This window comes from Rhinolophus hipposideros (assembly GCF_964194185.1).
Source record: "Rhinolophus hipposideros genome assembly, chromosome: 4".
Taxonomy (NCBI): Eukaryota; Metazoa; Chordata; class Mammalia; order Chiroptera; family Rhinolophidae; genus Rhinolophus; species Rhinolophus hipposideros.
Window position 1 is genome coordinate 48,969,492 of NC_138050.1, and position 18,058 is coordinate 48,987,549.

The window sequence follows — 18,058 nt, forward strand, 5'->3', positions numbered from 1 at the left end:
CTTATATAGTACAACATAATATAAGACCGGGTCTTATATTAATTTTTGCTCCAAAAGACGCGTTAGAGCTGATTGTCCCGCTAGGTCTTATTTTCCGGGAAACTCAATATTTTCTCTAACATCTCATTTTCCCCAGCGTTACCTTTCAAAGACCATCCTCCCACTCACTCCCTTAACTTCCATGCTTCCTTTTCTGAACTTTTGTAGTACTGACCATTTGCCCTATTCGTTTGACACGATGTGTGGCCTTTGTAACATTGTATGTTAATCTAGAATGCCTCTTTTCATCTCCATTACTGTGTTGCAAGTAGTACAGACTCAAAACGTTGCTAGTGAATGAACATTTTTATTTATTTATTTATTTATTTATTTATTTATTTATTGGGGTGCAATTGTTAGTGAAATTACATAGATTTCAGGTGTTATTTTATTTATTTATTTATTTATTTATTTATTTTTAATTTATTGGGGTGAACATTTTTAAACCACTGAGAAAAAGATGGAATTTCCACCTCCAGCTCAAGCCTTGTGTATTCCTCAACCTGTGCTTTCTTATCTCTTAGCTTTTCTCCGCTCTAATCCTTAGACTGTCTAGACCACTCAATAACAACATGAAAACATATTTTCAGATGATGGGCCAGCCAACTCAATATCCTAGTACTGACACTGATAACATAAGTGTGGTGTGGTGTGGTGAGATTTACTTCATCACCCTCCGTCACCTACTTCCAAGCCCCATTGCCAAATTAGGAGAGAAATTTGGCGGTACACGTTAATCTATTAGAAAGGATATTTTCCATCCTAGATGAATCAGACAGATGCATTCTCAGGTAAAATGAGAGCTATTTGTAAAATGGAAATACATCCAGGAAAGAAAAGGTGGGGGGAGATTCTTTTTAAAAGAATAAAGAAAGATTTTTATTTCCCAAAGAGAACAGATAAAGTCATGTTAATAGAAAGAAAATGAGTTCTTCGAATGAGACTAGTGTGTGGTCTTCAGAAGAAAAATAACATTTACAGAGATGAGCTGTGTTTGCCTTTGGATAATTTGGAAGAAAACTAGCCACAGCCATTCCTGTGAGAAGACCAAACTAGAGTACAGTAGCAAGGATTTAAAACAATTTGCAACAACAAAGCACAGTTTAGCTTTTCAAACAGCTTCCATAGAGAGTCTTTGCTTTACATTTGCATAACTTGAGGGCACATTCAGGAGGTCTTCTCAAAAGATCTGCAACAAAGACAGATTAAAGTCCTCATCTTTCAAATGTTAAAAATAATCCACAGCACTGCACAGACAGTTTTTCTTGCTTCAAACTTGTCTCAGAATTCAGCCCTGCAGGGTTGCCAGCTGTGTTATTTCCCTTATCCACATTTTGCACTAGGAATCCCTGCCTTTTCACTTGTAGTTGGTAGTTACGTTTTTATGCTGACTCTAGCTAAGCCTAAAATTCAAAGTTTGCTCTATCCTTGTTTCAACAGGAAACGCTTTTAGTCCATTTACATTTAATATAATTACTGCTGTATTTGGATTTCTACCTGACATCTTGCTATTTATTTTCTTTTGTTCACTTACTTTACATCCCTTATTCTCTTTCTTGCCTTCTTTTGAATTAATTAAAATATTTTAATTATACCATTAACCTCTATTAGCTTATTAGTTATACATTCTTTTAGAAATCTTAGCGATTACAGCATGCCTATTTGACTTATTACACTCTAATATAAATGATTACTTATACCACTTTCCCAATAATGCTGAGGCCTTAGAATACTGTCTCCACTACCCTTCCACTTTTGTGGTTTTTATTGTCACAGATTTTAATTGTGCATATACAGAGGGTGCCAAAAAATGTATACACATTTTAAGAAAGGAAAACTGTATTAAAATTCTAATACTCAATATATACCTATAATAAAAGATGAATACAAGTTACGTTTGACTTCTGCAATTACAAGAGGTGCTGAAAGTGGTTACCATCAGCGTCCAGACACTTCTGATGATGGCGAACTACTAGTTGAGCAATGTTGACCAAAGTGTCCCCTTGTATACATTTATTTGGCACCCCTGTATTTTAAGCCATACATCATTTTATAATTTTATAAACATTTTATGATTATTTGTTCTCTACAGTCAATATTCATTATATTCACCTACATATTTATTTACCCTTTATGTTACTCCTTGTTCCAATATACATTTTTGTGCTTCTGACTGGAATTTTTTCCTTCTTTCTCAATAATTCCTCTGTTCATACTGTAGTAGGTCTGTTGGTGACAAGTTCTCTCCATTTTTGTTTGCCTAAAAACTTCATTTTATCTTTCATATTTTTGCTGAGTATAGATAGCATTCTAGTTTGGCAAATTTTCTTTTTAGCACTTTAAAGATGTCCTTTTATTGTCTTCTGGTTTCCATCATTCCATTGTTATTCCTTTGGAAACTAATATCTTTTTTCCTCTGGCTCCTTTTAGCATTTTTTTTCTTTAGTTTTCCACAAATAATCTGTGATATGTCTAGATGTGATTTTCTTTGTATTCATCCTACTTGGGTTCATGAATGGCATGTGCCACTCATGGAGTCCTTTGAATTTGTAGCTTGGTATCTTTTATCAGTTTTCGAAAATTCTTGGTCTTATCTCTTTTTTCCTTTTAAGACTTCGGTGATACATATGTCAGAATTTTTCATTGTTTACCATCTGTATTTACTACCATCTTTTTGACGTCTTCCTTTATTGCATGAGTCTGTATATTTTCTATCCATCTACCTAAATCTTCTCTTAAATCGATTTATTGAATTCTTAATATTGGTCAATGTATTTTTAAGTTCTAGAAATTTCATATGATTTTTTAAAAATAAAATCCAATTCATTTGGAGCAATTCTCCATCTTTTTATTTTCTCCACCTTTGCCTATACTTTCTTGAACGTGTAATTCTAGCTATTTTAAATCTCTTCCTGATCATTACAATAACTAGATCTTCTGTGGATTTTTTTCTATGTATATTCTTTCCACTGACTTTTGGTCAATTTAGCAAACTGAATCTGACATTATATATGATGGCTAATATATTATGGCCAGCTGGGTTTAATCCCAGGGATGCAAGGCTGATATACCATTTGAAAAACCAGTTGATATAATTCACATTAGGAAACTGAAACAGAAAAAAATCATATGATCATTTCAGCAGATACAGAAAAAGTATTTGACAAAATCCAACAAATATTCCCGATAAAAATCTCTCAGCAAACTATGAACATTCTCATAGTGATAAAAGGGCATTTGTGAAAAATCTACAATTACCATGATACTTAATTATTAAAGACCAATACTTTCCGTTGAAGACATGATCGAGGAAAAGGTGTTGGCTGTCACCACTTCTATTCAACACTGCTCTAGATTTGAGACAGATCAATAAGTCAGGAAAATAAAAAGGCATTTCAAATTGGAAATAAATAAATAAAGCTCTTTTCTCATAGATGACATGATTTTCTATCTAGGAAATCCTACAGAATCTACAAACAGCTACTAGAATTAATGTTTATCATGGTTGCAGGATATAAGATCAATACACAAAAATCAAGTGTAAAACAATCTGACTTTAAAAATCGGTAAAGGACTTGAATTGACATTTTGCCAAAAAAGATGTATGAATTGCCAATAAGCCCATGAAAGATGCTCAACATCACTAATCGTTAGGGAAATGCAAAATCAAAATTGCAGGTACCACCTCACACCCACTAGGATGTCTACTATAAAATTAAAAAAAAACAAAAACAAAAACAGAAGATAACAAGTGTAGATGAGGATGTGAAGAAATTGGAACCCTTGTGCATTGTCGGTGGGAATGTAAATTGGTGTAACCACTGTGGAAAACAATATGGTGGTGCCTCAAAAAATTAGAAATGAAACTATATGATCCCGCAATCCTTTGGGAGCATGTATCCCAAAGAAAGCAGGTTCTTAAAGATAGTTGGCACATCCTTATTCATAGCAACAATATTCACAAGAAGCAATATTCACAAAAGCCATCGATGGATGAACGGATAAATAAAATGTGATATATATATATATATCACATATATACATATATATAACATATATACATATATGTATATATACATATATAATATTATATATATAACATATATAATGTTAATGGAATATGACTCACTCTTAAAAAGGAAGGAAATTCTGACACATGCTACAACATGGATGAACCTTGAGAACATGTGAACTAAATGAAATAAGCCAGTCACAAAAAGATTTTTAAAAAACGTATGATACCACTTATATGAGGTAACTAAAGTAGTGAATTCTTAGAGATAGAAAGTTGAATGGTGGTTGCCAAGGGCTGAGGGGGAAAGTAACTGGGGAGTTACTGTTTAATGATTTCACAGTTTCAGTCTTTCAGGATCAAAAGAGTCTGGAGGTGGATGGTGATGGTTGCCCCACAGTGTGAATGTACTTAACGCCACTAAAATACACATTTAAAAATGGCCAAGACAGTAAATTTTATATTATGTGTATTTTACCACAATTTTTTAAAAGTGTATTTCAATATACCAACAACAAACAACTGAGATGAAAATGGAAAAAGCAATGTAGTTTACAATAGCATCAAAAACATAAAATATTTAGGGGTAAATCTGACAAAAGATGTACAAGATATGTTCATTGAATGCTGCAAAATGTTGCTGAGAGAAGTTAAAGAAGACCTAAGAAAATGGGAAGATATATCTTGTTTTTGGATTGAAAAATGCAATATTGTTAAGATGTCAATTATTCCCAAATTGAGTTATAAATTCAATGCAATCGCAATCATAATCCCAGCAAGATTGTTTTGTAGAAACTGAGAAGCAGATTCTAAAATTCTTATGAAAACACAAAAGATGTAGAATCGTCATAAAAGTTTGAAAAAGAACAAAGTTGAAGGAGTTATACTGCCTGACTTTCAGACTTTCTCAGTTTCCTCATGCAGGATATATCAGTTACTGTTACTAATGCCTACCATACTATCACATAGGATTGTTGTGAAAATTTTTAAAGTTACTATAGTTATAGCACTAAAATAGTCTGAGTTATATGGTAAGCACACCATTATGTTAACGCTTATTAATATTCTTGTAGTATTTTAATTTGTATTTCCCTGATTATTATAAAGTAAATATGTCAAATATGTAAGAAATAAAAGGAGAAATTAAAAGGTGAGTGATGAGCAAGAAAACATCAGAAATGACCAGATAGATATGAAAGAGGAACAAATGGACCTTCTAGGAATAGAAAACATAAGAATCAAAAAGAAAACTAAGTGGAAGAATTGAGGATAAGTGTACTGATGTTGCAGCTTATTTTGATATGCACAACAAAGTTAGATTGACGGATGCATTGAGGGATAGAGAGATAGCTACATGTGTGATAAAAAAGTATGCTAAAATGTTAATTGTAGAATATAGGTGGTAGGTGTGTGGGATTTTAGTCTAAAATTCAATTTATCTATATCTTGAAAATTATTATAATAAAATACTGAGAAGAAACAGGAAAGTTAATCAGCATAATGGACAAAGTTTGAATACTGAAATAGAAGATAAATCTGGAGAAATTTCAAAGGACATAGCCCAGGAACAAAAGAGATAAAGACTCTGAAAGGCTAGTTAAGATATGTGTTATAAAATGAGAAATTGCCATCTGTCTTAACAGAATTCTAGAAGTAGATAACAGAAAGGGGAAGAGGCAACATTCAAAGTAAAGTGGCTGAGAATTTTTCATTGCTGACAAAAGACAGTAATCCACAGATTCAGGAATTCCAATAAATTCCAAGAAGGATAAATAAAAATAAATTTACTTCCCACTAAAGGGATTTTCAAAAGACATGCTTCATGAAGAATGAAAATGACTCTAGAAAAAAGATCTGAGGTGTGGATAACTCTAAACAAACATTGGTTATTATAAAGCAGTGATAATAATGTTTAATTTGTGGGATTAAAAAAAATAGCGAGTTAGAACAAACTGGTTGGACTACAATAACAATCTAAGCCTGAGAGGGAGTTATTGAAGTTAAAAGATTATTTGGAGTTAAAAATATCAATTATCTTTAGATTTTTTAAAGGTAGGTAATCAAGTTAAAATTCAAAGCATAACTACTGTAACAAAAAGTTTTTAATTTGTATCTTTAAAAGCATTACAGGGCAAACATTGAAAGATTTTTTAAAAGCTTGATTTATTCTTTTTGCAGATAAAGAAATCCAAATGTATCTATAATAATAAATGTAAATAGATTGAATAATACAGTTAGCAAATGTAGATTTCCAGACTGGATATATCTGCCCAGTTCCTGCTCCCTAACTCACCAGTCAGATTAGTCACCCCCACTCCTGAAACCGGAGGCCAAACGAGTCTGGGGCTCGTGCTGCCTGCACCATTCAGCCAATGGACCAACACAGGAGTTGGGTCGTAGAATAAATGTTTAGTATCAGAGCACCGGTGGTCTGAGAAGGCAGCGGGTTAACTCCTCCAAAAACTGCCTTAACATTCTCAGACAGGCTTGAGATTTTTAAGGGAAAATCTAGGTTACGTGATGGTTCCAGGGGTCTGCATGGAGCCTTCCCTGTGGCCATGTGATTCTGTGGTAGAGTCAGCAACCCAGGAATAATGATGGTATTAGCCTGGAAAGAAAGCTAGACCATGAAGATTGTGATCAATAAGCCTAAAGGTATTAATCGTAAATTTCTAAAATAGGGAACTGGGTGGGACAGGGGACATTCAGAATTCAAGCCACAGGGGGTTGATCTATTATTAAGCTATAGGTAGGTCAAGTAAAGGTGCTAAAGGCCGGGGACATGGAGAGGCCTCTAGTATGGGGGTGCCAACCAGGCCCTGCTTCAATACTGACAAATACTGGTAGTGGCCTACTCAATATCAGCTTTTCCTTCCTTAGTAACAGAATTCAATTATATTTTGGACAGCAAAGTGCCCTTAAGATGACATATTCCAGTTTCTCTTGAACCTAGGGAGACCACCAATGAAATGCAAGTAGAAGTTATTGGGTAGGACTTACAAGAAAGCTCTTCAAAAAGGAGACAGACTCTGGCATGTACCCTTTCTTGCACCTCCTTGATCTCTGGAATGCAGACATGAGGGTTGGAAGCCATTTTGGACCATGAAGCAATCTTGAGGATGGAAGCTACATGTTAAAGATAGTAGATCAAAAAGGTAGAAGGAGCTTGGGTATCTGACAATTGCAGAGCTGCCATACCAGCCCAGGGCTGCCTGCCTCGGAACTTCCTTTACATAAAAAAGAAATAAAACCTGTATCTTGTTTGATCTGCTTGTTTGGATTTTCATTGTATATGCCACCAGAACCTAATCTTAATTAATGCATGATGTCCCACCCTTAAGAATAGAAGTTCTGGAATTTACAAACCTGAAATTGAGAAACTACTCTGCAATTAATTGGCTGAGTGACCTTGGACAAGTTAGTTAAAACTCTCTAGTCTCAGTTCATCATCTGTAAAATGAGGATAATGGATGTTACCTACATTGCAGGCTTGTTGTGAGGATTAAATGACATACTGCGTGCAAAATATTTAGTACAATGTCTGGCACAGACTAACAATGGAAAATGTCAGTAGTGTAACTTAAGGCAAAGAAGAAATCAGTGGTCTCCAACCTAAACTAAGACCATGGCACATGTTGTTAATCTTTTTACATATCTTTTGTCATCCATCACTCCTTAATTTTAAATATACTCTTTCCAAACCTGTGCCTCTTCTCAAGAACCCTACCTCTCTCAGCATAGTACATTGCCTCCTACTTCACAGAGAAAATTGGGATTATTAAGAATGAAACCCCTGAATATCCCGCCCCCATACCAATTATCTTTCTGGGGAGTTTCTTGTCCCTTCAGAAGCTAATCCTTCAGAAGCTAATCCTTCCTGTGATTTGGAGACAGTTCCTCTCATCAATTCAGAGATCTGGGCTCATCATACCCCATGTCCCTCTCTTGCCTCTCAGCTTATGTAAACATGCTCAAATCTCAGCCATCTTACAAAAAGCAAGACAAAACACTACTGTTCCTTGACCCTCAGTACACCTGTAACTATTGACTCTTTCCCCTACCCCTCAGAGCTAAGCTGTTTATTAAGAGAATAGTCTACATTCATTGTATCCACTGCTAAATAGTATTGGCTGCTATTTAATAAACATTTACTATGTACCAAATTATTTATTACATTATCTCCAATCTTCAAATCAACACCACAGAGTAGAGCTATCACTCTGCTTTTTAATGAACGATGTAACTGAGGCTCAAAGAGAATTAAGTATCTTGTTCCAGCTCACACAGCTAAAATGTGACATAATCAGTGGGACCCAGGTCAGTTTGAATGCAATTCATGTTATTTGTGTTGGATCAGCAGTTCCCAAACTTGGCAGGGCATCAGAGTCATGTAGAAACCTTAAGAAAAATACAGGTTCTTGGGTCCCATCCCAGATCTACCAAATCATAATCTTTTGAAGAAGAGCCTGGGAATCTGTATGTTTCAAGCTCCCTGCGTGAATCTGATAGACAGTTTGACGTAGGTCTTCCCTGCCCTGCCTCTCATAGTTGTGTTCCTGAACTCATCCAGTTTGGCTCTGGTTTCTATCCTCAGGTCGAATTGCTCTCAGGCCTCCTTGTGGCAAGATCCACCAGACAGACACTTTCCAATCTTCATCTTGCTTAACTTCATAACATTTGACAAGCTAACCAATTTCTAAATTTTTTTTGGCTTCTGGAATACCATACTCTACTCTTGGATTTCCTTCCTTCTTTCTTTTCTTTCCTTCTCTGTCTCTATTTTGTCTGTGATCTGCCCACCTCTGGCCACCTCCTAAATGTTGACACCTCCCACCTTGGTTTCTAACCTCACCCTTTTCTCAATCTAAACACTGTATTTTGTTGATCTCATTCACTCCCATGGATCTAATTGCTGTTTATATACTAATGACTCCCAAACTGGTATTTCTAGACTTACTCTTGGCTACTGGATCTGTGAGTTCATATATGAAAAATTGCCAGCTAAATATCACTTAGGTCCCTTAAACTCAACAGGTCCATACTGAATTCATGACGTTCCTCAAAACAACCTTCTCCAGGTCTGGCTTCACAGGTGTCCTAGGCAGCCCAACTGCTGTAACAAAATACCACAGACTGGGTGGCTTAAGTGACAGAAACTTATTTTCTCACAGTTCTGGAGGCTGGAAGTCTGAGATTAGGGTACCAGCAGGGTTGGGTTTTGGTGAGAGCTCTTTTCCTGGCTGGCAGACCACTGCCTTCTTGATGTGTGTTCACATGACATTTCCTACGTGTGTGCATGTGTTCCTCTTCTGATAAGGCCACCAATCCTATCAGATTAGGACCCCACCCTTTTAACCTTATTTAATCTTATTTGTCTCCTAAAAGCCCTATCTCCAAATATAGTCACACTGGTGGTTAGCATCTCAATATATGACTGTAGGGGGATACACATTCAGTGCGTAACAGGTCGGCAACCAGTGCCGTCCCACAGGGCTCTGTGGTTGAAGTTTAATGGTCTGTATTAGCTGTTTTGCAATCCTTAATAATTTTATCTTCGACTTTGTCTTTCTTATAAGTGAAATCCTATGAGACAATGGAACATGTGTATCAGCTCTTACACCATCTTCCCTCCTACTACCTCCCTGCATCCCTGGGATAGGTTCTCAGACTATTGCTCCTGCACTCTAGCACCAAGGGCCTCCCCATCTTCTGCGACTGCTACCACTTTCTGACCCCAATGATGGTATTCTGGGTATGAGTGCAGGGAGGGTCAGGGTTGGGGACAGTCACACTGTGATATCTCTGGGCAGGGCATAGCAGTGGCTGTCCCAGTCCTGGGCTGACAGAACTCTGGCACATTTAGGGGTCAACTTGCCAGCCAAGCCTCTTGCTCACCCCTGTACAACTACCTAAGGCATCCAGACACAGAAATAACAATCTTCTTAGAGATCATCTGTCTGTTGTGGGTTGGGACTGTAGGCTCATGGGAAGGGGTGATGCCTGGCTTGAGTTCAGGGCTGTTGGTCCCTGGTTGGCAGGAGGCATAACCTGGCAGCTCTGTGCCCAATTGCGAGATGAGGACCCAGGAGTGTGTGAGGGTCTGCGCTCACCCTGCTTGTATGCCTGTACCCAAGAGAAAAATGACATTAAGTAAGAAATGGGGATCACCATGACAAGTCAAGAGAGAGACCATGAAGAAGGGGGAAAAAGGAGTTTTCCTTGAACCAGGACCTGTAATAATTTAGCTGTGACACAAAGAAAAAATAAATAAATAAATAAATAAATAAATGCTGCCAAGATACACCAATATTTGTTAATTGAAATAGAATTTTGTAGAATAACTATGATATGTTTAAGACCAATATTTATTAAAGTTAGTGACTTTCCAAACTTTCCTTCCTCCACTGCAAGGGCCCCTGAAACTATGTAGGGCAGGACAGAGTAGGGAAAGGCCAGATGGTTGCCATGAATACTTGCAGGTGTTTAAAGCATCCTTTTATGGGCCAGTTGGCAAGTGGCTCCTGGGTGTGTCAGGTTGGTGTAAAAGTATAGGATGACAACAACAACAAAATATCACCCGTAGAGTGTTCTTCCTAAAACATCACTATCTCCACATCAACTGCCTGCAGAACATCCTTTGGTAGTTGCCCAAGTTTTACAGGTGAAAGCCTGGCCCTGTGTAGGAGGATGTTCAAGCCTCTTCACTCATGCCCTTTCCTTACTGTGCCAACTTTTTACCCTGTTTCCCCAAAAATAAGACCTAGCTGGACAATTAGCTCTAATGTGTCTTTTGGAGCAAAAATTAATATAAGACCCAGTATTATATTATATTATATAAGACCTGATCTTCTATTAGAGTAAAATAAGACTGGGTCTTATATTAATTTTTGCTCCAAAAAATGCATTAGAGCTGATTGTCCAGCTAGGTCTTATTTTTGGGGAAACACGATATGTCACTGTTCCTCAACACCCAGCTTACACAGCAGTCGAGCCAATTTCCTTCCTGTCCCCTAGCCTTGCTGTTTTTGTACCCATCCAACTGAAGTTCTACCCCCATTTTTATTTTATCTAACAAACAGTTAAATAGCATTATAATGCATGAAGAAGCACTATTTAACTGCTTTACATGTATTAATTACTTCAATCTGCACAATATCCCTGTGACATAAGGACTATTATCCATTGCCAACTTATAGATGAAGTTAACCAGCTTTCCCAAGGCACAGAGCCAGAATTTGAGCCAAAACACCTGCTCTAGACCACAGTTTATGCTCTCAATCCTATACTATGCTGCCTCCCCTAAGCCTCTTATGGCTACTCCAGTCCATAGAGACTTCTTGTTTGTTTGCTTCTATTTTAAAACGGTTTGCTGGTATTTATATCCTGATAAATCATGAAAGGCCCCTTTCATCCTCTTCTTACTTTTGTCACATCTTCCCTTCCCTGTATCTCGAAATTCTTGGAGCAAACATATGACACATAATTCTACAGACAAATCAACAGACATCTCTGTGGGTAAAAGGAGACAAACAAATATGCAAGAGCTTAACCCTTCTCATGGTTTGTTATCCCACAATTACATTTTGTGCATTTTTTTCAGTGGGGGGATCATAGGGAGATCAGTTCATGCGATGGTATGTGTATCGGAGTCGATAGCAGATTAGAAACTGCTCTGGGTATATTAAGCAGAAAAGGAATTTAATCCAAGGAATTAGGTACTTACAAAATTGTTTGAAAGGCTAGAAAAGCAGGCTTTAGGTTGGACCTTTAGGAATGATTCTCAGAATGACTGCAGAAGTGACCCTTCTTCTGTTCTTCTTGGAAGCAGCCTTGAGGTGATGCCTGAAAATGGTTCCCTGCTCCTTTAATCCAGAAACCTCCCCCAAATCATGCAAATGATGAGGTTCAAATCTGTGTGTTCACTTCCAAAACACCCGTGAAACAGCGTAGGCCATAATGGATATGCATATTTGAAAAGTCCCCAAGTATCTGAACGATGTCACTTTACAGAAGCAATGTGTGCCATTACACGGTTACAATGGCGGAGCTGGTAAGTGTGCCCAGGTCAAACAGTGGCACTGAAAACAGGGTCAGTGGCCTAAAAATAGTGCTGATTTTTTGTTGCACATACTTAAAAATTCAGAGATAACGCTGAACTTAAGGATCAGATGCAGATTCTCTGTCATTGAGCTCCTCCAGATGAACAATGCCCCTAAGATGCACCGCAAGACTCAACAGAGCTGCTGCTTGGATTAACCACTGCATGAGCTCCTCCTGCCACATTGAGAGGATCCTTACTGAAAAGGAGCAGATTGTTTGCAACCAGAAGAGGAGGTTGCACAGAAGAGAAAGATACCCCAGAAGAAACTGAAGAAACAAAACCTTAGTGCATGGAATAAATCCAGAATACAAGGAAAAGGAAAAAAATGTGATCCCTGAGGGAATGGCTCCTTTGCCATGATTGAGCACTTCAGGAATCAGTATGCCATCATGCAAAATTCAGGCTCTAGGACAGACATTTTGGACAGGATAAGTCTTTGTTAAGGGGGCTTTTGCAGGGTGTTAAACAGCATCCCTGACTTCTGCTTACTTTGTGCTGATGGCACTTCCTCTGTCTTGGTAATCAAAACTGTCTGCAGACTTTGCTAAAGGCACTGAAAGGCCCCTCGTTGAGAACCACTGCTACAGAATACCATAATCTTAGCCTCAGTCAGGAGTTCAGGTAGCTATTATCACATTATTTCCAGGCACAAGCCGCCTTAGCTGTGACAAGTGGATCAACAATACCAGGGGACAGTCGGCTTCCAAGCCACGCCCACCCGCAGCAACACCGTCCATACCAGCAAACAGGAAAACCTATACCTCTCCTCCTACTTACCTTACTTTCAAATTCAGTTTTTGCACAAAGGTTTCTGATTGGTGGAACCTAAATCATACCAGACCCCAAGCTTCAAGGGAGTCTGGGAAATTCATTTTTATTTTTTAGCCTTCTTGTTTTTGCAATACAAGAAGGCACCCTAGAAGGAGGTTGAAATAAACATCGAGAGATTCAATCTACCGTATCTGCCGCAGCATGTAAACTTTTTGTTCTTGGCAAATGAACCAGGCAAGATGAGAATGTTAATCTATTTGAGCGGAAGTGCATTATCATTGTTTTAAGAGGGGGAAAAAAATGGGGCCAGAAAACTCTACCAGTGTCCATTATCAGGAAGAAATGGTATGTGGTATTTTCTCAAGCATTGTCTTAATCAGTCATCTGAACCTTACCCATACTACTCTGCAATTTCATATTACATTTGTAAATGTCTTGTCTCCCTGTGAAGCGGCTAGTTCTTTAAGTTTAGGAAAGTGTACTCCCAAAATGCTTGAACATAGCTATAGATATATTGTGGATGTTCGGTAAAAATTATTAAGCATTTTTAAAAGTATGTTTAATCATAGTCAGGAAGAGTCACGAGTATTTCTAACCATTATTCTTTAGCCAGGATCAAAGAGGCACTTTCCTATTTCTTAGGATATTTTCATAATCTCATAACTTTGAAACATTATGGGACCATTAACATACCAGCTGTTGGCATTGGATCTGAACTGAGAACTCTATTGAGGGTCAAGAGTTTTAAGAATTAAAATTTTTTTCATCTTAAATATGTGCTGCTTTACTCTATTTCCACCCACCATGGAATAACAGGGATCAGATCTATCCTTCTACCTGAAACAGCGGCAGCAACAAAAACAGACAAAATATATGAGACACTGGTTTTCGAGACACTTGCGTTATGCAATAGACAGCGATCTCCGTGAGAGAGGAAACAGATGGGGTGAATGTTGCAGTTGCCTCGGATCACTGCCTTGAGAGCATTCCCAGGCCATGGCACAGGGAGGAGGCACTGAGAAACAGCCCAGTAGAATTGCTGGGTCGAGAAGATGGTGCTGTGAGTTGGGGAAGAACAAGCCAACTAGAGTTCTTAGGATAGAATTCCAAAGAGGAGAGAGCTACACAGAGAGACAATGCCAGAGATCTGCCTTGGGTCCTCCCTGAGTCTTCAGCTGAGCACTAAGTTACACGTATGTGTGAGGAAACTGAGGCCAGGGAAAGACCACCCAAATGAATGAAAGTTAACAGTGTCCGGTGCTTACACAAGACCAGGACTGGTGTCTGTTTCCATCAGCTAGAGTGGAACCCTCTGTATCACAGGCACTGGGTCGAGTTTGGCCTCAGCAGTGGAGAATAATTAACTCTGCACTGAGCGCCACTCCAGACCCTCCTAACAAATCATAAAAGTAAGACGCAAACAGATCAAACTATATCCAACACACTTAACTGCATCAGGGAACAAAGCTCAAAAATATTTATAGGAATACAACACTATTCAGCACCTAATAAGGTAAAATTCACAATGTCTGACCTTCAATAAAAGAAAAAAAAATCACCCAACATGCAAAGAAGAAAGAAAATATGACCCACAACAGGAGATAAAGAAATCAGTCATAACTGCGTAGAACTGACATCGATGCCAGAAGCAGCAGACAAGGACATCCAAACAGTTACAACTGTATTCCAGATGTTCAAAAAGTTAAGAAGAGACATTTATTAGACTGCTTTCCTTCTTTCCTTTCTGAAGAATTCAGTCCAAAAACCATTAGTAGAGCCAAGCAAAGCAGGTACCTGTGCAGAGAGGGTTGGAGCTGGAGCCTGCGTGGGCTCAGCTCTGGCAGGGTGAGAAGGATATTTGCATGGTGGGGTATTAGTAGCAGGAGATTGATTGATCACACGTGGTGGGGGAAGGGGGTGATTCAGAAAGTAAATATACTGAGGAAAATTGGAATCAGCTTTCTCATTATCAGAACAGGAAGTTACAAAACGGGAAGGGAGAAAATTGGATGATTTAAAGGTATTGTGAGAACTCATGGTTTTCAATATATAGATGGATAATAAAATGAACGTAGATGTGAATGCATGTATATGTACATATGTGTATACATACATATGTTCATATTTACATTCCCTAGCTCTGTCCACCGGGAGTCTGGGAGTACCCTCACCCCCACATCATGGAAATAGTCCTGATCAGAAATCATAGAAGAAATATGTCCATAAAGGAGAAACCTCATGTCCAGTTATAGCTTGTTAATGTGAACAACTTTTCTTCAAAGAATGTCTTTAAGCTTTGTAAGTCATAATGACAAATCAAGCATAACAATAAACACTGCATTTCTACATTCAAAAATTTATTTTATAGACATTAACTTCTTTATCACTTATGAAAATAAGAAAAATAAAGTGTGGACTTTGGGTTAGTCCTGGGATCCAATTTTAGCTATAGCATTTACTAATTTTGTGATCCTGGTGAATCATTTGATCCCTCTGAGCCTCAGTTTTCTCAAATGTAAAATAAATATACTTACCGTTTAGTGTTTTGCATTATTAATTAGATTGCATATTCCCACAATGCCTGGCACAAAATAAACGCTCAGTAAATGATAGCTATTAGCACATTTGTATGTGGTGTAAATTGGGCAGGTTTTTATTATTTTCGTTTAACAGAGAAAGACAGCAGAGCAGAAAGTATCAATTAATTCAGACAACAAATGACTTTTTTTTTTTAAGGAGTGTGCAGCCCACAGTGGCCCATGCGGAGATGGAACCGGCAACCTTGGTGTTATCAGCACCACGCTCTAACCAACTGAGCTAACCAGGCACCCCCACGAATGACTTTTAAGTAGGAACTGGATATGTTCACAGGGATGAAGATATTCTAGAGAGCAGGGAGATAAGAGTGAATCTCCAAGGTGGATAACAGCAGGCGATATATAGGCAGCATCATTACTTGGATCTGGCAGCAGCAAAGGTGCAAGGAGGTTCGTGGGAAGTAAAGATGTCTAATTTGCTCCAGACAGTGCAGAGTTTCGATACACAGGTAAACTAAGCCAAATAACTCTGGTCATGATTCTTTAGCATAGAATCTTATATTTATGATTTATATCCCATTAGACCATGCCATGTCTAGATATCTCTTAATCAAGAGCAATCTCTTATTTAGAGGAGTTACTCATTAGGTTATGCCATGTCCAAGCCAAGAGGTCTCTGGCTGCCCTAGGTTTTGTAAGTGAATACTATTTTTTATTGTTGCTGGATGAGAAGTATTTAAGAGTTAGACCAAGGACATTTATGTTCTTTCTGTCCCGGATCCTTTAGATATAAGCCTTCCTTCCTTCCTTCTTTCTTTCTTTCTTTCTTTTTTTTTTTAAATCTGTGTACATTCTTTTTCTTACTGTGGGTTGGTTTCTATTCTTTGACCTGGGTACTCAGTGAGTCCTTTCAGTTTATATATTCAGGTCCTTCAGTACTGGGAAATTTACTAGATTAAAAAAAAGATCCTTCTCTCCATTTTCTCTATCCTCTATAACATTCCTGTTGTAAGATATTAGGCTTCCTGCATATTTTTCTTGTATTTTCTCTTCTGTTTTCTATACTTTTGTCTGTTTTTTTTACACTTTCTGGAAGATTTCTAGACTTACTCTCCCAAATGTTTTATTGAATTTTTAAGTAAGATAGCCATATTTTAAATGTCTAAGAGTTCTTTCTTAGTCTTTGTTCTCTATTGCTCCTTTCTCATATTGTTCTCTTTCCATGGATCTCTTTTATCTCTCTGAAGATGTGGATAACAGTTTTTATTTTCCTCTTCTTCTAATAGAAGATGTTTAATTATCTTCCCAATGTCTTCTATGATAATGGATCATTCAGATTTTCCACTTTTTCTTGGGTCATTTTTTGTCATTTACATTCTACCTGGCAAGTATACATTTCGTCTAGATATTCAGATCTTCTGCCGCATAATTTATAACACCATAAAGAAAACTTTAAAAAATATATTCTATATTAATGGTTATAGCTTTCTTATTCTTTTCCATTTTTACTTTCTCTTTTTTCTTGATTACTTTTCAACTTCATTAATTTCAATTCTTACTATTTTCATTTTTCTCTTTGTAGATTTAAAAAGATTTTTTTTCTAATTTAGTAAGGTAAGTACTTAACTCCTTATATACTTAATCACAGCACTTCTTGAACAGTGGGGTATTGGTGTTAGGGTGCTATATTAGTATACTAATATGAATAAATATTAGTAAGCTAAAAAATTTTTTTAAGTCTAATTGACTAAATGCACAATGTTCATTAGTCACTTTATATTCTTTTCTATTTATTTGTATGTATGCTGAAAGGGCTAAGAGATGGACTGAGTAGAAGTCAGTGGGTAGTTTGGCAGCTGTGGAAGAAATGCCCATGGATGGATGTTTAGTAAGGAGATGAGAGAAAAGGAAAGAGAAGACTTTGACATTTACATAGGATTGAGGCCCTTTAGGAACATCTGGTAAATGAACACCTAGAAGAGGGCAATCTGGGAGTTAGAAACAAGTAATGGCATTTAAAATTGAAAATGGAGGGAAAAAAACATTCCACTCACACACAACTAGTGTTATTATCATTCTCTGATAATTTAAGACTAATTCTGGGAATTGTTTTATTACAAAATACTTTCCCCAAAGTGTTTTCAAGCTTAGGAACACACCACTGAAATTATTTTAGCTTCTAAATCCTATCCTGTGTTTTTGTTATTCATAATACTTTATGATCTTAATTGAGGCTTTTTTGGGGTTTTGTTTTGTTTTTACCGGGGGTGGGGGAGTCTATGTTTTGAAATGAGAAGTTCTAATATTTCCTCCAATATCAGTCTTGTTTTGTTCCTCAGAAACGTGGGGAAAATGGAGCTTTCAGATAAGAATCTAATTTTCCCCCAACATCTGATCAGAAAAAAAATTCAAGCACAAAGAAAATTTGAAAGAAATGTACAGTGAACAACCATATGCCCACCCCCTAGATTATACAGTCAGAATTTAATTTTGATTAGCTAGAACTAGCATTTGCCTAAACCTCTGAGTGATGTGGAACAGAGTGATAGTTCTACCATAATTACACAGGAAGTATTCCGTTCCTACTGGTAAGTCCAG